Here is a 22,192-nt window from a genome sequence, read left to right on the forward strand (position 1 = left end):
CTCAGGAATAAATTCGTCTTCAAATAAACGCAAATTAAAGTTAAAGCCGAATGTTGTCTATCTTATTAAATATGTTAAACATTTACTCTGTCATTGTCTTAGTTCATACACAAGGTGTTTAAAAAAAAAAAAGAAAGAAAAAAAAGCAGCAACAAGAATCTGGCTAAAGAGGGCACTAATGAGAATAGCATATAATTAAATAATCCAAAACAAACAAAAAAGTTGTATAAAAAAGCTCTAGGGGCACACTATAAGCGTATCGGTTTTCTTCCATGTGTATTTTTAAACAATGGTCATGTCAAAAATAGGTCAAATGTGTTAGATTTAATTATATTATTGTATATACTGCATTGAATGGAACTTCTGTATTACAATTATCACAGAGAAGAATAGTTTGCATCATATTATGGCAATTTATCCTCAATGGAAATCTTCCAGAGTCCTTTCATTTCAATCAAACAACTAGAACATGATTGTACAACAGTAAAATGTTCTCTTGTATTAAATTGAAGTCATCTGTTTTAAAAAAAAAGAAAAAAAGTAGGAAAGGTACTTAGAGCTGTTACTAAGTACACATCAACCTTGGACTGTTACTAAGTACACAACCTTAGACAATGCAAGGCATCTTAATCTCCATCAAGAACAATACAGCAAAATAATAAGTTTTGTCATGCTGTTAAATCCATCATTATGGATAAAACTGGTGCAAACTGATCAAACGGATCCAACAAACACTGATGTCTAAGCTGGGATATTGGCAACTAAAACATAACTGGTGGTCAATAGGGAGTTTAAAAGATCTTTTGTTTCTTCTTGTCCCTTTCCAAGGTTTCCGAAGAGTTCTGTTGTTCTAACATAAGTTGGTGAGCTTCCCAGTTCGCTTTCTCATCCTCAGATGGACAATGTTTTTCCTCTAATTCTTTGGGTTGTACTTTCAAATTCTTCTTCATCTGCTCATGGAGCTCTTTCAGCTTCAGAATCCTTCAATTTCTGAACTTTTCCTTTGACCTTCATCTCAGACACCTGCTCCATCTCCATCTTCTTCATCTTGGCTACATGCTTACTTCTTTCTTCCCCCATCTGCGCCAGAGGGCTCTCAGTAAGCTGCCCTTTATTCTTGTTGCTATCAACTCCATTATAAGTCACAGCTGCCAGTTTTCTGCTTCTGTGGTTCTCATAGTGTACATTATTAGTGACATCTTTCAAGCCCTGCATGTGTATCCTTATCAACATACTTCTTAGAGCTGTAAAATCACAATGTTTGCCATTTTCAACATCAGCGACGCCCCAAGGATACTGCCTTCCTCTGGCCCCTTTGCCAAGTAATACTTCAATGATAGTATTACTGCCTCCCACAGCGAGAGGTAAATGGTGCTTTATCTTTTTAACAAGCTTATTTTCTTCTTCATCATGTTTCTGGAAATTCATATATTTTAATTTTATGTTCTTGGATTTCTTTATCTGTGCTTTAAACTGTTGGCACCCTCTGGTGTGAGAATGTCTGCTTTGATAATAAGTGGGATGATATTCACTTTTTCATGTAAGTGTTTCATAAACTCAATATCCAATGGATATTGTCCATGTCCTGAAGGAGCCAGCCCTGCACCCTGTTGTCAGGCATCTGTCATCTGTCCACTCAGGATTCTGTACTTAGGTAGCCTTCAAATTTACTATCAACGTAATTGATGACAGGCTGCCAACGATTACTAGTACCCACCATATTTCCGAAGCCTGGATATCAACTATTGTTAGCAACAATTGCACACCTCCTTCTTTGATTAAACCTTTGGATGGTGCCACCTGTACAGTCTTTTTTATTCTATGGGAAGGACCAGATACCCTGAAGTATACAAATCTGTAAAAAAATAACCCAATACTCTGGAATATACAAATCTGTGAGAACAAAGGGAAGATCATAATATTGACTTTCCCAATCCAGATTCAACTACTACCAGAGGGTAAACCGAAACCCTCTTTTCACGGATTTTCTACATACTTGATTTGGGAGATTAGCAAACCCCACATAGCCTTCAAGGTTCTTCTGTTGAACTGCTTTGTAAAGAACATATGTCCATCATTCCAGGGTTCAGATTCCAAGAGAACAGATCCGTGGTGCTGCTGTGGATGCTCCTCTCCTCAGCAGGAGCAGATCCTGCACTGACTGATGGCCCCTCCCCCTCCTATGGAGTTTTGTGGAATTAAGAGGTATAATGATGTTGGCTGGCTGTTGTTAGATATGCTGGATACAGCAATGAAGAAAAGGATAAGCTGAAGGCTTCAAATTTGCAACTTAAGTGCCCTATGAACGATGTAAAAGTTCCCATGTTTGTCCTGAAAGAATATCTTGTTTCTTGTGGTCACAGACTTGAGATCTCTGAAAACCAGACACAGAGCCTACGAGTAGCAGATTTACAACATAACTAAAATCTCAACCTTGCAGGGTGTCTGCTGTTAAAGTAAGGGCTTTGGTTGGAAAATAATGGGACCCTGAAACGTGAGATGGTGATACATGGCTTGATAATGATGGTGATTGGAGACGGGATCCCTGGAATCTGCTGAGGCTTTGCTAGATAGACCTGTAATGGACTGCCCTGAGGACTTCCTGACCCCCAGCCTGCCTTGAAGAAAGTTTCCAGGCCTCCAGTCTGTCCAGAGGAGTCTGCCATCCAACCTTCACCTAATGAGATTAACCTCTCAATTGCTACTAACCCTGTCACCACAGCCCTCACTCCTCTGCCAGGCACAACTAATCCTGTCTCACCAGGTGAAACTGCAATAGAATATCCTGAGGTAAGTGGCTTGAAAGACACTTCTATTTCTTTTCATGACCCACTCCCACCAGCCCTCTTTACTTCAAGACCTATAACTAGACTAAAATCCCAACCAGCCCTGAAATGTGAGGTACAAAGTGTGACCCACAAGGAAGTATGCTACACTCCAAAAGAACTGCATGAATTTTCCAATCTATATAGACAGAAATCAGGGGAATAAGTGTGAGAATTAATATTAAGGATGTGAGATAATGGTGGAAGGAATAAAAAGTTGGATTAAGCTGAATTTATTGATATGGGATCACTAAGCAAAGATTCTGCAATTAATGTTGTAGCTCAAGGGGTTAGAAAGGGCATTAACAGTTGGTTTGGATGGTTGGCTGAAACATGGATCCAAAGGTAGCCAACATTAACTGAGATAAATGCCACAACTGATCTGGTATAATGTAGATGAGGGGATCCAGAGGCTTAGAGAGACTGGAATGTTAGGGTGGATTTACCATGGAAGACCTGCTCACCACCCAGGAATGTCCAGAGGACACATCTTTCACCAGAACCTTGAGAAATAAATTCATGAGACTAGCTCCATCATCCCTAAAGAGCTCTGTAGTCACCCTTCTCTGTAAGTCAGATATTACTGTGGGAACTGCTGTCACTGAGCTGGAATCCTTCAACACAAAAGGGGTGACCGAATATCGAGCTGGCAGAAGTCAAGTGGTGACAGTTAATCACACAGACAAGGTGGGCGTGGCCACCATAATGGACAGCAGACTCAAAGCAGCTGTCAGAATAATCTGACTCGCAGAGATTTGTGGTATTGGCTAGTGGATCGTGGGGTACCTAGAAGTAAAATAGATGGGCATCTACTAAATTCTTGTTTGAGCTGTATAAGAAGAAGAATTCTAGGTCAAATGAATAGAAGTCTAATTTGAATTCCAAAAACAGAGAGTCACGGGCCCTTAATCAGTATCCAAACTTGAGACAGTTTACAGACCACAGTACTTGAATGGGTCCGGGGGGTGGGGAGGGGGGAGGTTAACACTGTTTGGGGAGATTTGAAAATCTTAGTAATGGAAGGTGGTAAAGGTACTGCAATATTGTGAATGCAATTAATCCCATTGAATGGTATACCTGGGAACGGTGGAGATAGGAAAATTTATGTTACATATGTTCCTAAAATTAAGAAGAAAAAGAAAGAGCAACTAAAGAGACAATGACAATTAAATGCAATTAGATCCTGCGTAATATCTAACAAAGGAAAAGAAAAGGCTCAAAGAGACAGTACTGGGACATATAAGAAAAATGGAATATAGACTGTATTAGTTAGGGTTCTCTAGAGAAACAGAATCAACAGGGAACACTTGCAAATATAAAATTTATGAAAGTGTCTCACGTGACCGTAGGAATGCAGAGTCCAAAATCCACAGGGCAGGCTGCGAAGCCGATGACTCCAATGGATGGCCTGGATGAACTCCACAGGAGAGGCTCACCAGCCAAAGCAGGAATGGAACCTGTCTCCTCTGAGTCCTCCTTAAAAGGCTTCCCATGATTGGATTTAGCATCACTAATTGCAGAAGACACTCCCCTTTGGCTGATTACAAATGGAATCAGCTGTGGATGTAGCTGACGTGATCATGACCTAATCCTATGAAATGTCCTCATTGCAACAGACAGGCCGGCGCTTGCCCAATCAGATGAACAGGTACCACAACTTGGCCAAGTTGACATCTGTCCCTAACCATGACAGTCCACCCCTTGTCAACTTGGCACATATATATATATATATATCACCTTAGACCATACTTAATTTCCAAATGAAAACAAATAAGCACACATTTTTTCTTTTACCTGACAATACTCAACTGTCCTGCATATAACTGGAAACACATTAAATCTCTCCAGAATAGCGTGCAAATCCTTGGGCAACATTCATTCTTAAACTTAATATCTTACAACTTAAATAGTATAACACAAACAAAACAGCATTACAGTCCTCGTTTCTGTAACTGATCACGTGGTCGAAGTTCATATTTATCACTACCTTCTTCCACTACCCATTCCATGTTCCCTTTCCCCTCAGCAAGCACTTCAGCTGGCCGTGGTTCTTTGCCTGGTGGGGTGACCCAAACCTTCATTCCTGAAGTCTCAGAGCCATTAGTGGTCCTGCCTGGATTGTGTTGTTGCAGTTTTCCATTGATTTTAATCACAGGGCATGGTAGTACTAATAGATGCGCCAGGGGATCTCCTATATTCCAAGAAAACTCTTCTTTACCTCCATTATGTAGTTGCAGTCCTACTTCCTTCTGATAGTCAGGGTCAATTACCCCAGACAATAATGTAATCCCCTTCTTGGTGTGTTGATCCAGAGGCATAAGTAGCCCAAAGTGGCCAGGTGGCAATCTTAACTTCCAGTTCAGTGGTATCACTGTTGTTTCTCCTGGAGAAAGCACACCCCATTTTGGAACTAAAACCTGTAGACCAGCAGAACTCAGGGTAGCAGGGACAGGAAGCAAAAATTTTCCTAGTGGATCACTAGGAGTAATAGTGAGTGGCACCACACCCATTTCCACCCCTTGGTTCCCGGATCCATGGATCCTGGCTTTGGGAGAAACAGCACCATATAGCGGACGCTGATTCAGAGCATACACAGCTTCCTGGAGAACATTACCCCAGCCTTTCAAGTTTTTGCCACCTAGTTGGCACCGTAATTGAGTTTTCAAAAGGCCATTCCACCGTTCTATCAATCCAGCAGCTTCTGGATGATGGGGAACATGGTAAGACCAGAGAATTCCATGAGCATGTGCCCATTCCCGCACTTCATTTGCTGTGAAGTGTGTTCCCTGATCCGAAGCAATGCTATGTGGAATACCATGAAGATGGATAAGGCATTCTGTAAGACCACGGATAGTAGTTTTGGCAGAAGCATTGTGTGCAGGGAAAGCAAACCCATATCCAGAGTATGTGTCTATTCCAGTTAGAACAAATCGCTGCCCCTTCCATGAAGGGAGTGGTCCAATGTAATCAACCTGCCACCATGTAGCTGGCTGGTCACCTCGGGGAATGGTGCCATATCAGGGGCTGAGTGTGGGTCTCTGCTGCTGGCAGATTGGGCACTCAGCAGTGGCTGTAGCCAGGTCAGCCTTGGGGAGTGGAAGTCCATGTTGCTGAGCCCATGCATAACCTCCATCCTACCACCATGACCACTTTGTTCATGAGCCCATTGGGCAATAACAGGAGTTGCTGGGGAAAGAGGCTGACTGGTATCCATAGAACGGGTCATCTTATCCACTTGATTATTAAAATCTTCCTCTGCTGAAGTCACCCTCTGGTGTGCATTCACATGGGACACAAATATCTTCATGTTTTTAGCCCACTCAGAAAGGTCTATCCACATACTTCTTCCCCAGACCTCTTTGTCACCAATTTTCCAATTATGGTCTTTCCAAGTCCCTGACCATCCAGCCAAACCATTAGCAACAGCCCATGAGTCAGTATACAAACGCACCTCTGGCCAGTTTTCCTTCCAAGCAAAATGAACAACCAGGTGCACTGCTCGAAGTTCTGCCCACTGGGAGGATTTCCCCTCACCACTGTCCTTCAAGGACACCCCAGAAAGGGGTTGTAATGCTGCAGCTGTCCACTTTCGGGTGGTACCTGCATATCGTGCTGAACCATCTGTATCTGTAAACCAGGCTCGAGTTTTCTCTTCCTCAGTCAATTCACTGTAAGGAACACCCCAAGAGGCCATAGCTCTGGTCTGGGGAAGAGAAGGTAATGTGGCAGCAGGAGTGGAAACCATGGGCATTTGTGCCACTTCTTCATGTAACTTACTTGTGCCTTCAGGACCTGCTCTGGCTCTATCTCGTATATACCATTTCCACTTTACAATAGAGTGCTGCTGTGCACGCCCAACTTTATGGCTTGGTGGGTCAGACAACACCCAACTCATGATAGGCAACTCAGGTCTCATGGTAACTTGGTGGCCCATGGTTAAGCGTTCAGTCTCTACTAAGGCCCAGTAGCAGGCCAAAAGCTGTTTCTCAAAAGGAGAGTAGTTATCTGCAGCAGATGGTAAGGCTTTGCTCCAAAATCCTAAGGGTCTGTGTTGTGATTCTCCCATAGGGGCCTGCCAAAGGCTCCAGGCAGCATCTCTATTTGCCACTGACACTTCCAGCACCATTGGATCTGCTGGATCATATGGCCCAAGTGGCAGAGCAGCTTGCACAGCAGCCTGGACCTGTCGCAGAGCCTCCTCTTGTTCAGGTCCCCACTCAAAATTAGCAGCTTTTCTGGTCACTCGATAAATGGGCCGGAGTAGCATACCCAAATGAGGAATATGTTGTTGCCAAAATCCAAAAAGACCAACTAGGTGTTGTGCCTCTTTTTTGGATGTGGGAGGGGCCAGATGCAGCAATTTATCCTTCACCTTAGAAGGGATATCTCGACATGCCCCACACCACTGGACACCTAAAAATTTTACTGAGGAGGAAGGCCCCTGTATTTTTGTTGGATTTATCTCCCATCCTCTGACACGCAAATGCCTTACCAGTAAATCTAGAGTAGTTGCTACTTCTTGCTCACTAGGTCCAATCAACATGATATCATCAATATAATGGACCAGTGTGATGTCTTGTGGGAGGGAGAAACGATCAAGGTCTCTGCGAACAAGATTATGACATAGGTCTGGAGAGTTGATATACCCCTGAGGTAGGACAGTGAAAGTATATTGCTGACCTTGCCAGCTGAAAGCAAACTGTTTCTGGTGGTCCTTACTAATAGCTATTGAGAAAAAAGCATTTGCCAGATCAATAGCTGCATACCAGGTACCAGGGGATGTACTGATTTGCTCAAGCAATGATACTACATCTGGAACAGCAGCTGCAATTGGAGTTACCACCTGGTTGAGTTTACGATAATCCACTGTCATTCTCCAAGACCCATCTGTTTTCTGCACAGGCCAAATAGGAGAGTTGAATGGGGATGTGGTGGGAATCACCACCCCTGCATCTTTCAAGTCCTTAAGAGTGGCAGTAATCTCTGCAATCCCTCCAGGAATACGGTATTGCTTTTGATTTACTATTTTGCTTGGTAGGGGCAGTTCTAGTAGCTTCCACTTGGCCTTTCCCACCATAATAGCCCTCACTGCACGAGTTAGAGAACAAACGTGGGGATTCTGCCAGTTGCTCAGTATGTCTATGCCAATTATACATTCCGGAACTGGGGAAATAACTACAGGATGGGTCCGGGGGCCCACTGGACCCACTGTGAGACGGACCTGAGCTAAAACTCCATTGATCACCTGGCCTCCATAAGCCCCCACTCTGACTGGTGGTCCAGAGTGACGTTTTGGGTCCCCTGGAATTAATGTCACTTCTGAACCAGTGTCTAATAATCCCCGAAATATCTGATCATTTCCTTTTCCCCAATGCACAGTTACCCTGGTAAAAGGCCGTCGGTCTCCTTGGGGAAGACTTAGAGGAAGGTTAACAGTATAAATTTGTGGCAGTGTAACAGGTTTCTCCCCCATAGGGACCTGGCCTCCCCTTCATTCAAGGGGCTCAGGGTCTGTAAACTGTTTCAAGTCTGGAAATTGACTAAGGGGCCGTGACTCTGTGTTTTTGTAATTCAGGTTAGACTTCTGTTCCCTTGACCTAGAACTCTTTTGTTTATACAGCTCCAACAAGAATTTAGTAGACTGCCCTTCTATTGTATTTCTAGGCACCCCATGATTTACTAGCCAATGCCACAAATCTCTGCGTGTCATATAATTTTGATGCCTCCTTTGAGTTTGTTGTCTATTATAATACCCGCGTCTACCCTGTCTTTGGTGATTAAGTGCTGCCACCTGGCTTCTGCCAACTCGGAATCCTGTCATCCCCATTGTGTTTAAGGATTCCAGCTCAGTGACAGCAGTTCCTACAGTAATATCTGACCTACAGAGAAGTGCAACCACAGAGCTCTTGAGGGATGATGGTGCTAGTCTCACAAACTTATTTCTCACTGTTCTGGTAAAAGGTGCATCTTCTGGACATTCCTGGGGTGTAAGAGCAGGCTTTGCATGATAAATCCACTCTAACATCCCAATCTCTCTAAGCCTCTGGATCCCCTCATCTACATTATACCAGGGCAGTTCTGGCATTTCAACCTCAGGTAATGTCGGCCACCTTTTGATCCATGTTTCAACCAACCACCCAAACAAGCTGTTAACACCTTTTCTAACTGCTCTAGCTATAACATTGAATGCAGAATCTCTGCTTAGTGGGCCCATATCAATAAATTCAGCCTGATCCAGCCTTATATTCCTCCCACCATTATCCCACACTCTTAAAATCCATTGCCACACATATTCCCCTGATTTCTGTCTATATAAATTGGAAAACTCACACAGTTCTTTTGGAGTATAACGTACCTCCTCATGTGTGATACTTTGTACCTCACCTTTAGGGGCCTGTTGGGACTTTAGTCTAGTTATAGGTCTAGAAGAAATGAGGGGTGGTGGGGGTGGGTCATGAAAAGAATTAGAAATATCTTCCAAGCCATTTGCTTCAGGGCTTTCATTTGCAGTTTCATCTGGTGAAACAGGATTAATAACTCTAGGGCTAATCCCTTCAGGAGGAGGTTGGGTGGCCAATTCCTCAAGGCAGGCTGGAGGTGGGGCGGCTATGTCCTCAGGGCAGACTATTACAGGGTTATCTAAAGAAGGCTCAGCATGGTCTAGGGTTTCAACCTCACCCCCAACATCATTATCAATCCATATGTCACCATCCCATTTTTCAGGGTCCCACTCCTTTCCAATCAATGCCCTCACTTTAACGGCAGACAGCATGCAAGACTGAGATTTCAGTTTACGTTGTAAAGTTGCTACTCTAACAATAAGATTCTGAGTCTGATTTTCAGAGATCTCAAGTCTACGGCTACAGGAAATAAAATTTTCCTTCAGGATACTCATAGAAACCTCTACATCTTTCAGACGGCACTTAAGCTTCTTGTTTGAAGCCTTAAGCCCATCCCTTTCACCCTTTAATGTAGACAGTGTATCTAACAACAACCAACCAACATCTCTATAACTCTTATTTCCACAAAACTCTGTAAAGGTGTCAAAAACATTATCCCCCAGAGTCTGGCTTCGTACAAGCGAAGCATTAGGAGAATCGAATGATGATATTTTGACTATCTCCTTTGCCAACTCAGTCCATGGATTGGGAGTGTCATTCTGATTACGGGAATCAGAGTCCTTAGTGTCTCTGAGCCCAGTCAGAGTAGAAAACCACTCATAAAAACCCATTTTTAAGATTCTGTTCCTTAAGAACCACTCCTGGTACCAAGATATATTAGTTAGGGTTCTCTAGAGAAACAGAATCAACAGGGAACACTTGCAAATATAAAATTTATGAAAGTGTCTCACGTGACCGTAGGAATGCAGAGTCCAAAATCCACAGGGCAGGCTGCGAAGCTGATGACTCCAATGGGTGGCCTGGATGAACTCCACAGGAGAGGCTCACCAGCCAAAGCAGGAATGGAACCTGTCTCCTCTGAGTCCTCCTTAAAAGGCTTCCCATGATTGGATTTAGCATCACTAATTGCAGAAGACACTCCCCTTTGGCTGATTACAAATGGAATCAGCTGTGGATGTAGCTGACATGATCATGACCTAATCCTATGAAATGTCCTCATTGCAACAGACAGGCCAGCGCTTGCCCAATCAGATGAACAGGTACCACAACTTGGCCAAGTTGACATCTGTCCCTAACCATGACATAGACTATAAGCTTTATATCAATGTTAAATTTCTTGAACTTGATAAACACACTTAACAAGGCTACATAAGTGAATATCCTTGTTCTTAGGAACTGTATATGACAGCAGTAAGTGTTCAATAAGCCAATGTATACAACCTATATGTCAGTGTTCAGAAAATAAACTGATACATAGATAGAATGATATAGCAAAGGTGTCAAAATGTTCTGTGTATGGAGTTAGTGTCATTTTTGTAACTGTCCTGTACGTTTGAAAATATTTCAAAATAAAAAGTTAAATAATAATAGTAAGGGACTATAACAATCTCACATCCTTAATATTAATTCCCACACGTTTCCCTGATTTCTGTCTATATAGATTGGAAAATTCAATGCAGTTCTTTTGGAGTGTAGCATACTTCCTTGTGGGTCACACTTTGTACCTCACCCTTCAGGGCTGGTTGGGACTTTAGTTATAAGTGTTGAAGTAAAGAGGGCTGGTAGGGGTGGGTCATGAAAAGAAAATAGAAGAAAATAATCAAATTTTTAAAAGATAGAAAAGAAGAAGGGAAAAGCTCTTCTTTACAGAAGAATGCCAGTTGTAGATGTAGAAGACAGAATGAGAAAATCTCCAACTTTGCAATCACTAATGCAATAGCTGATTCGGGAAAGGATCATCAACGGCTGCTAAAACCATGCAGTGAAAGATTGGTGAGGAAGAGGAGGGTCACAGAATCTCAAAGATGACTTACTAATCACAAAAGGAAAAAGGTACTTTCACTGGGGAGAAAGCTGGCAGATTCCTCCTTAATCAAGTGCTCAAACTTAACCTCATCAATAATGGGACAAACTGACATGGGTCTCCCACTGTGATGAACCAAGAAAGGAACAACATCACCTACATAGTATTCCTGCCAAAAAATGTTTAACCTGAATCTAATCATGAGAAACAATCTGACAAATTCACATGTGGGGCATGTGAAAAACAAAAATATCTTGGACTGTTAAAAAAATATGCCAAAATCTGAGAACAACTACTAAAGAACTAGAAACAGTACAGAACAGCTCCCGGAGCCATGACAGAGACCAGACACACAGCGTACCCCATTCCGGAACAGCTGGACCGGCTAAGAGACTCCACTGCGGTGAGGTCCCCGAGAGGTGCGCACTTCCCCGGGCCGAGGCAGCTGGCGGCCGGAGCCCCTCCCTCCCTCCTCCCCGGGCCGGCTGGGAGCTTTGGATCAGGTTCCCCAAAGCCGCGGCGACCGGAGCCCCTTCCACACATGCGGCTTCCCGGGCCGGCTGGGAACATTGGATCGACGGTTCCCCAAGCTGCAGCGGCCCTCCCACACGCAGCTTCCCAGGCCGGCTGGGAGCTTTGGAGCAGCGGTTCCCCAAGCCGCGGCGGCTGGCGACCCTCCCCGACGCGCGGCTTCCCAGGCCGGCTGGTAGCCTCGGAACAGCGGTCTCCCAAGCCGCGGTGGCCGGCGACCACGGCCCCTTCCACACATGCGGCTTCCCGGGCTGGCTGGAAGCATAGGAAGAGCAGTTCCCAAAGCCGCGGCGGCCGGCGACCCTTCCCGACGCGCGGCTTCCCGGGCCGGCTGGTAGCCTCGGAACAGCGGTCCCCCAAGCCGCGGTGGCTGGCGACTGCAGTCCCTTCCACACACGCAGCTTGCCGGGCCGGCTGGGAGCATCGGAACAGCGGTTCCCCAAGCCGCGGCGGCTGGGACCCTCCCCCACAAGTGACTTCCTGGAGGGAAAGGAAAGAGTCTCTAACAGTAGTAGGGACTGAGTCCAACCTAACACCAATAGTGGCATTAAGGAACAACGTCTGACTACTAAAAATAGGCCCTCAGCTCAGGCGAAACTGATCAAGGCAGAAGTCGCCGAATGGGCTAACTGAAAAAGAGGAAAGAGGGCGAAACAGAGCCTTCTGTGGCTGTTTCTATGGAGGCTTTGTTGCCTCTGGGCTCAGCGCTGGGATTACATAGGTTACAACTGCCCCAAACGCAGAAACAGGCTGCTTTTAGGGCTCTCTACCACCTGAACCTTCCCCGCGGGAGGGGTGAAACGCAACTCAGGTGGAATACCTCTCGCAAGGAATTCAGATCCCAGGACTTCAGAATTTGAAGCCATTAAAACCAACCTACAACCTTTCCTCTGTCTCCACCACACACCCAGCAGCGAGAGTCTTCCAAAGTTAAAGGAGCCACAACAGCTTTTGCTGGTGGGACCCGCAGACAGACAAGCACAACATACTGGGCAGGATAAGAAAAACAGAGCCCAGAGACTTCACAGGAAAGTCTTTCAACCTGCTGGGTCCCACACTCAGGGAAATCTGATTAAATACCCAGACGCCAGCAAAAAATAACAAATCACACCAGGAAAATTGAAGATATGGCCCAGTCAAAGGAACAAACCAATAGCTCAAATGAGATACAGGAGCTGAGACAACTAATTCTGAATTTACGAACAGAAATGGAAAACCTCTTCAAAAACCAAATCGATAAATTGAGGGAGGACATGGAGAAGGCATGGGATCAACAAAAAGAAGAAATGGAAAGTCTGAAAAAACAAATCACAGAACTTATGGGGTTGAAAAACACAGTAGAAGAGATGAAAAAAACAATGGAAATCTACAATGGTAGATTTAAAGAGACAGAGGATAGAATTAGTGAACTGGAGGATGGAACATCTGAAATCCAAAAAGAAACAGAAATTATAGGGAAAAGAATGGAAAAATTTGAGCAAGGGCTCAGGGAATTGAATGATAATGTGAAGCGTACAAATATACGTGTTGAGGGTGTCCCAGAAGGAGAAGAGAAGGGAAAAGGAGGAGAAAAACTAATGGAAGAAATTATCACTGAAAATTTCCCAACTCTTATGAAAGACCTAAAATTACAGATCCAAGAAGTGTAGCGCACCCCAAAGAGATTAGACCCAAATAGGCGTTCTCCAAGACACTTACTAATCAGAATGTCAGAGGTCAAAGAGAAAGAGAGGATCTTGAAAGCAGCAAGAGAAAAACAATCCATCATATACAAGGGAAACCCAATAAGACTATGTGTATATTTCTCAACAGAAACCATGGAAGCTAGAAGACAGTGGGATGATATATTTAAATTATTAAAAGAGAAAAACTGCCAACCAAGACTTCTATATCCAGCAAAATTGTCCTTCAAAAATGAAGGAGAAATTAAAACATTTTCAGACAAAAAGTCACTGAGAGAATTTGTGACCAAGAGACCAGCTCTGCGAGAAATACTAAAGGGAGCACTAGAGTCAGATATGAAAAGACAGAAGAGAGAGGTATGGAGAAGTGTGTAGAAAGAAGGGAAATCAGATATGATATATATAATACAAAAGGCAAAATGGTAGAGGAAAGTATTACCCAAACAGTAATAACACTAAATGTTAATGGACTGAACTCCCCAATCAAAAGACATAGACTGGCAGAATGGATTAAAAAACAGGATCCTTCTATATGCTGTCTACAGGAAACACATCTTAGACCCAAAGATAAACATAGGTTGAAAGTGAAAGGTTGAGAAAAGATATTTCATGCAAATAACAACCAGAAAAGAGCAGGAGTAGCTATACTAATATTCAAAAAATTAGACTTCAAATGTAAAACAGTTAAAAGAGACAAAGAAGGATACTATCTACTAATAAAAGGAACAATTAAACAAGAAGACATAACAATCATAAATATTTATGCACCGAATCAAAATGCCCCAAAATACGTGAGGAATACACTGCAATCACTGAAAAGGGAAATAGACACATCTACCATAATAGTTGGGGACTTAAATTCGCCACTCTCATCAATGGACAGAACATCTAGACAGAGGATCAATAAAGAAACAGAGAACTTGCAATATTTCAATAAATGAGCTAGACTTAACAGACATTTATAGGGCATTACACCCCACAACAGCAGGATACACCTTTTTCTCAAGTGCTCATGGATCATTCTCAAAGATAGACCATATGCTGGGTCACAAAGCAAGTCTCAACAAATTTAAAAAGATTGAAATCATAAAGGAATGAAGTTGGAAATCAATAATAGGCAGAATGCCAGAAAATCCACAAATACGTGGAGGCTCAACAACACACTCTTAAACAACGAGTGGGTCAAGGAAGAAATTACAAGAGAAATTAGTAAATATCTCGAGGCGAATGAAAATGAAAACACAACATATCAAAACCTATGGGACGCAGCAAAGGCAGTGCTAAGAGGAAAATTTATTGCCCTAAATGCCTATATCAGAAAAGAAGAAAAGGCAAAAATTCAGCAATTAACTGTCCACTTGGAAGAACTGGAGAAAAAACAGCAAACTGACCCCAAAGCAAGCAAAAGGAAAGAAATAACAAAGATTAGAGCAGAAATAAATGAAATTGAGAACATGAAAACAATAGAGAAAATCAGTAAGACCAGAAGTTGGTTCTATGAGAAAATCAATAAGATTGATGGGCCCTTAGTAAGATTGACAAAAAGAAGAAGAGAGAAGACGCAAATAAATAAGATCAGAAATGGAAGAGGAGACATAACCACTGACCTCACAGAAATAAAGGAGGTAATAACAGGATACTATGAACAACTTTACGCTAATAAATACAACAATGTAGATGAAATGGACAAGTTCCTAGAAAGGCATGAACAACCAACTCTGACTCAAGAATAAATAGATAACCTCAACAAACCAATCACAAGTAAAGAAATTGAATCAGTCATTCAAAAGCTTCCCAAGAAGAAAAGTCCAGGACCAGATGGCTTCACATGTGAATTCTACCAAACATTCCAGAAAGAATTAGTACCAACTCTGCTCAAACTCTTCAAAAAAATTAAAGTGGAGGGAAAGCTACCTAATTCATTCTATGAAGCCAACATCACCCTCATACCAAAACCAGGCAAAGATATTACAAAAAAAGAAAACTACAGACCAATCTCTCTAATGAATTTAGATGCAAAAATCCTCAACAAAATTCTAGCAAATCGAATCCAGAAACACATTAAAAGAATTATACATCATGACCAAGTAGGATTCATCCCAGGTATGCAAGGATGTTTCAACATAAGAAAATCAATTAATGTAATACACCATATCAACAAATCAAAGCAGAAAAATCACATGATCATCTCAATTGATGCAGAGAAGGCATTCGACAAGATTCAACATCCTTTCCTGTTGAAAACACTTCAAAGGATAGGAATACAAGGGAACTTCCTTAAAATGATAGAGGGAATATATGAAAAACCCACAGCTAATATCATCCTCAATGGGGGAAAATTGAAAACTTTCCCCCTAAGATCAAGAACAAGACAAGGATGTCCATTATCACCACTATTATTCAACATCATGTTGGAGGTTCTAGCCAGAGCAATTAAACAAGAAAAAGAAGTACAAGGCATCAAAATTGGAAAGGAAGAAGTAAAACTATCACTGTTTGCAGACTATATGATACTATATGTCGAAAACCTGGAAAAATCCACAACAAAACTACTAGAGCTAATAAATGTGTACAGCAAAGTAGCAGGTTACAAGATCAACATTCAAAAATCTGTAGCGTTTCCATACACTAGCAATGAACAAGTTGAAGGGGAAATCAAGAAACAAATTCCATTTACAATTGCAACTAAAAGAATAAAGTACTTAGGAATAAATTTAACTAAAGAGACAAAAGACCTATACAAAGAAAACTACAAAAAACTGTTAAAAGAAATCACAGAAGACCTAAATAGATGGAAGGGCATACCATGTTCATGGATTGGAAGACTAAATATAGTTAAGATGTCAATCCTACCTAAATTGATTTACAGATACAATGCAATACCAATCAAAATCCCAACAACTTATTTTTCGGAAATAGAAAAACCAATAAGCAAATTTATCTGGAAGGGCAGGGTGCCCCGAATTGCTAAAAACATCTTGAGGGAAAAAAACGAAGCTGGAGGTCTCAAGCTGCCAGACTTTAAGGCATATTATAAAGCCACAGTGGTCAAAACAGCATGGTATTGGCAAAAAGATAGATATATCGATCAATGGAATCGAATAGAGTGCTCAGATATAGACCCTCTCATCTATGGACATTTGATCTTTGATAAGGCAGTCAAGCCAATTCACCTGGGACAAAACAGTCTCTTCAATAAATGGTGCCTAGAGAACTGGATATCCATATGCAAAAGAATGATAGAGGACCCGTATCTCACGCCCTATACAAAAGTTAACTCAAAATGGATCAAAGATCTAAACATTAGGTCTAAGACCATAAAACAGTTAGAGGAAAATGTAGGGAGATATCTTATGGATCTTACAACTGGAGGCGGTTTTATGGACCTTTAACCTAAAGCAAGAACATTGAAGAAAGAAATAAATAAATGGGAGCGCTTCAAAATTAAACACTTTAGTGCATCAAAGAACTTCATCAAGAAAGTAGAAAGACAGCCTACACAATGGGAGACGATATTTGGAAACGACATATCAGATAAAGGTCTAGTATCCAGAATTTATAAAGAGATTGTTCAACTCAACAACAAAAAGACAGCCAACCCAATTACAAAATGGGAAAAAAACTTGAACAGACACCTACCAGAAGAGGAAATACAAATGGCCAAAAGGCACATGAAGAGATGCTCAATGTCCCTGGCCATTAGACATGCAAATCAAAACCACAATGAGATATCATCTCACACGCACCAGAATGGCCATTATCAACAAAACAGAAAATGACAAGTGCTGGAGAGGATGCGGAGAAAGAGGCACACTTATCCACTGTTGGTGGGAATGTCAAATGGTGCAACCACTGTGGAAGGCAGTTTGGCGGTTCCTCAAAAAACTGAATATAGAATTGCCATACAACCCAGCAATACCATTGCTAGGTATCTACTCAAAGGACTTAAGGGCAAAGACACAAACGGACATTTGCACACCAATGTTTATAGCAGCATTATTTACAATTGCAAAGAGATGGAAACAGCCAAAATGTTCATCAACAGACGAGTGGCTAAACAAACTGTGGTATATACATACGATGGAATATTATGCAGCTTTAAGACAGAATAAACTTATGAATCATGTAATAACATGGATGGACCTAGAGAACATTATGCTGAGTGAGACTAGCCAAAAACTAAAGGACAAATATTGTATGGTCCCACTGATGTGAACTGACATTAGAGAATAAACTTGGAATATGTCATTGGTAACAGAGACCATAAGGAGTCAGAAACAGGGTAAGATAATGGGTAATTGGAGCTGAAGGGATACAGAATGTGCAACAGGACTAGATACAAAAACTCAAAAATGGATAGCACAATACTACCTAATTGTAATGTAATTATGTTAAAACACTGAATGAAGCTGCATCTGAGCTATAGTTTTTTGTTGTTGTTGGTTTGTTTTTTTTATATATTTTTTGTATTTTTTATTTTTATTTTTTCTCTATATTATCATTTTATTTCTTTTTCTGTTGTCTTGCTATTTCTTTTTCTAAATCGATGCAAATGTACTAAGAAATGATGATCATACATCTATGTGATATTAAGAATTACTGATTGCATATGTAGAATGGAATGATTTCTAAATGTTGTGTTAGTTAATTTTCTTTTAATTAATAAAGAAAAAAGAGCAATAATGTAATAAGGAAGCTTGTGATATTTTTGGAAATATTTAGAAATAAAATGTTTTTCCCCCTGCAAAAAAAAAAAAGCCAAAATCCAAAAAAAATGCCAAAATCCTAAAAGACAACAACCAAAAAAACACAGGGGACTGCTCTAAATTAATGGAGAACAAAGATACCTGGCAATGAAAAGCTACTTATAAACCTTCATTGGATCCTTATTCAGAGGGAAAAGCTATAAGGGCTATCACTGAGATAAGTGGAAAAACCTGAATAGGGACTCTAGCCTAGATAATATTTACATTTCTTGGATGTGATAATGGTATTGAGGTTATGTAGGAGAATGTCCTTATTCTTAAGAAATATGGGCTCAAGTACTTCGGAATAAAGTGTATTATGTCTAAAACTTATTTCAAATGCTTCAGAAAAAATAAAAGAAAGAGGGATAGATACAGATAAAAACAAAGCAAATGTGGCAAAATGTTAACAATTGGTGACCTGAGGTGAAGGTATGTGGGTGTCTACTATACTAGTCTTTCAACTTCAATATAGGTGTGAAATTTTCCAAAATAAAAAGTTGGAGAAAAATAAGAATAGACAATAAGGGATTATAACATACTGAATTAAAAGGACGCCTAAGTCCACAATAAAATCCAAAAGAAAGGCAGGGGGAGGAAAAGTTGTAATAAATGTAGAAGAACTGATAGATGTTTTTTTAAATCACCATATGCAACCCCTATGTAAGGCAAGGATCTTCATTGGCTGCAAGGCTGTCTGGGGAGAGGAGAACGAAACAGCCTGAGTGGCATGCTCACACACACACAACACACACACACACACACCAATTATCTGTTTATCACAACAGAGAAAAGGTACTTCCATTAAGAAAGAAACTTACGGACATCTTCCTAGCAAAGTGACTAAACTTAGCATTTCCAGTAATGGAACAAATGGGCATTATACGCCTTCCAATGTGATGTACACAGAAAGGCACAAGACCATCTAATATAATATTGTTGCCAAAATGTTCAATCTGAAAATAATTATGAAAAAATAACTGACAAACCCCAATATTGGGACGTTCTATAAGACAAATGTCAATGTCATGAAAGATAAAAATAGGTAGTGAGGCTCATCTAAATTAAAGGAGCCTAAAGAGAAATACAGCCATAGGTAGGGGGTGATCCTTTAGTAGATCCTGGATTTTAAAGTCACCACTATAAAGGACATATTTTGGACAACTGGAGAAATTTGAATATAGGCCGCATAGTAAATGATATTATCTTGTTCCAAAAATGGTATAAAGATATGTAATATAAATTCTCCCTCTCCCTGCTTCATATCCATTCAGTTTCTCTGCCCCTCAGAGAGCCAAAATTATTTTTTTCTTGATAACTTGTTAAGGATTCTTTGTGCTTCTATTATCACATATATATTTATATATGTATATTCTATTACCATGTATATAGCTTCTCATCTTTTTATTCTGAAAATTTTCAGAGTTACAAAGAAGTTTAAAGAATAGTGGTATTCTTCATCTAGATTTACCACTTGTTAACCTTTTGCAGCATTGCCTTAACATCTTTCTCTGTGAATATGTGTATTATTGCAGAACCATTTAAAAGTACGTTGCAAAAAAAAAAAAAAAGTACGTTGCAAGGGTGATGGGTAGTTCAGTGGTTAGAATGCCTGACCTTCATGCAGGAGACCCGGGTTCAATTATACCATTTTTGGTTAAACAAGATATTGTTATTGTTTGGTTTGGTTAAAACCAAATTTGTTAAATTTCTCGAGTGTTGTGGTTATGTAGGAGAGTGTCTTTGGTCTTCAGAGATACATGCTTCAATATTTAGGAGTTCATTGTCTGGATGTCTGCAACTTTTTGGGGGGTTGCTGGTGGTGGTGCATGGTCTGGGAATTGAATCCGGGTCTCCTGCATGAAGGTCAGGCATTCTAACCACTGAACTACCCATCACCCTTGCAACGTACTTTTTTTTTTTTTTTTGCAACGTACTTTTAAATGGTTCTGCAATAATACACATATTCACAGAGAAAGATGTTAAGGCAATGCTGCAAAAGGTTAACAAGTGGTAAATCTAGATGAAGAATACCACTATTCTTTAAACTTCTTTGTAACTCTGAAAATTTTCAGAATAAAAAGATGAGAAGCTATATACATGGTAATAGAATATACATATATAAATATATATGTGATAATAGAAGCACAAAGAATCCCTAACAAGTTATCAAGAAAAAAATAATTTTGGCTCTCTGAGGGGCAGAGAAACTGAATGGATATGAAGCAGGGAGAGGGAGAATTTATATTATATATCTTTATACCATTTTAAATCTAATCTAAAACACCACCAATTTTGACATACACCATTATTTTATTTATCAAAAGAAAGAAAAATCATTGCCAAATTGTATTTATAAGGTGCCAGATATTTGAGGACACAGATGATAAAATGTTTTCAGAAATATCAAAATGTCCATCTTAGAACTGATGAAATTTGAGCATCTTTTATGAATTCTGAATTATGTAAGTATGTTACCTGTTCAAAAAATAAATGTAAAAAAAGAAAAATCAAGCAGAAGAGGGTGAACTGGCAAAGAATGAAAAGGAGCAACTTTTCATGAGGCCAAACAAAAAAACAGGAAAATATGATGTCTCCAAAGCCAGGAGAAGAGACTCTTTCAAGGAGGGACTGGAGAAATGTGAAGATGCTGCTGAGAGCCCAGCACCTAAAGGACTGGACTGAAAAGTCTTTCCTCCACATAACAACAGTGAGTCATCTGTGACTCCAGCAACAGCTGTTTTGGTGGGAGTGGGAGTAGCGGCCAAATTAGAGTGCGCTGAACACGTGAGCTGACAGCAGGTACAGACTGTCGTTTGAAGAAGCCTGGCTAGGAAGAGAATAGAGACAAGATATTGTCTGGGTGGGATATGGTGTCCAGAGAGGACTGGGGTTGGGGGCCAGGTATTATTCATTTAAATGGAAATAAACTGGAGATGTGAAGTTGCAATTATCATACAGAGTTATCAGTAGAAAAAGGACCTGAAAAGGGGAGAGGTAGGGAGTTCAGTGCAAGGAAGAAGAACAAGTCTCAATCTGAAAAGCTGGGAAGGAGAACAGGATGCAAGCAGATGCAGGCAGATTTGAGGCCTTTCCTGTGTATCTGCTTCAATTTCCTCTTTAATATAGGAGACAAGTTGGAGTGCTGAGAGGAAGAAGATAGGAATAGAACATCTAGCTAAGTCAGTGGACAATTACAACAGCCTGAGAAGTACTCTGGGATCGCAGGTACAAAAAGCTGTGGGACTATCCAGGAGCACCTCCCTAGAGGAGCCAGAGAGGGCTGTATAGACGAGGTGCTATCATAGCTGAGACCTGAAAGAAAACAGGTGTTGGCCAAGGTAAGACGGAGTCAGTTAAGCATGTGTGAAGGTCAGAAGAGCAAATGGCATGGCATATTCAAGGAACAGAGAGAGAGGCAGAGGGAGGATGAAGTTTAAAGTGGAGGGAGGGAAAGTGAGAAAGAGAAAGAAAGAGGTAAAAATAGAGTTGATAAGTAGGAACGGGCCAGGTCATCCTGGCCTTGAAGGCCATGGGCAGTGTGCTAGTTTGAAGCTGTTATGTACCCAGAAAAGCCATGTCCTTTTTCCTGATCCAATCCTGTGGCAGCAGCCATGATTCTTTTAATCTTGATTCAATATTGTGGGGTGGAAACTTTGATTGGATTGTTTCTGTGGAGATGTGACACACCCAGTTGTGGGTGAGACCTTTTGATTAGATGGAGATGTGACCCCACCCATTCAAAGTGGGTCTTGATTAGTTTATTGGAGTCCTTTAAAAGGGGAGATATTTTGGAGAAAACACAGTTGCTTCAAAGCTGCCAGAGATGCAGACATTTGGAGATGCTTGGAGTGCCAAGAGAGAACAGATGCCTCGACACAGACATTTGGAGATGTAGAGCCCAGCAGATATCACCATAAGTCTTCCCATGAGATGCTAAGCAAGCCACAGCCCAGAGCTGTGTCCCAGAGGAGCTAAGTGAAAG

At 41.1% G+C, this 22,192-nt stretch overlaps 1 protein-coding gene and 1 pseudogene across 3 annotated transcripts in view; both read right to left on the reverse strand.

The window, feature by feature from the left end:
• Nucleotides 1–22,192, reverse strand: part of SCAMP5 (secretory carrier membrane protein 5) — a 72,659-nt gene that overhangs the window by 43,490 nt on the left and 6,977 nt on the right. The gene's annotated exons all lie outside the window — the stretch shown is intronic.
• On the reverse strand, nt 677–2,666 carry LOC143651438 (septin-7-like; annotated as a pseudogene).

Source organism: Tamandua tetradactyla, chromosome 12, assembly GCF_023851605.1.
Source record: "Tamandua tetradactyla isolate mTamTet1 chromosome 12, mTamTet1.pri, whole genome shotgun sequence".
Classification (NCBI taxonomy): Eukaryota; Metazoa; Chordata; class Mammalia; order Pilosa; family Myrmecophagidae; genus Tamandua; species Tamandua tetradactyla.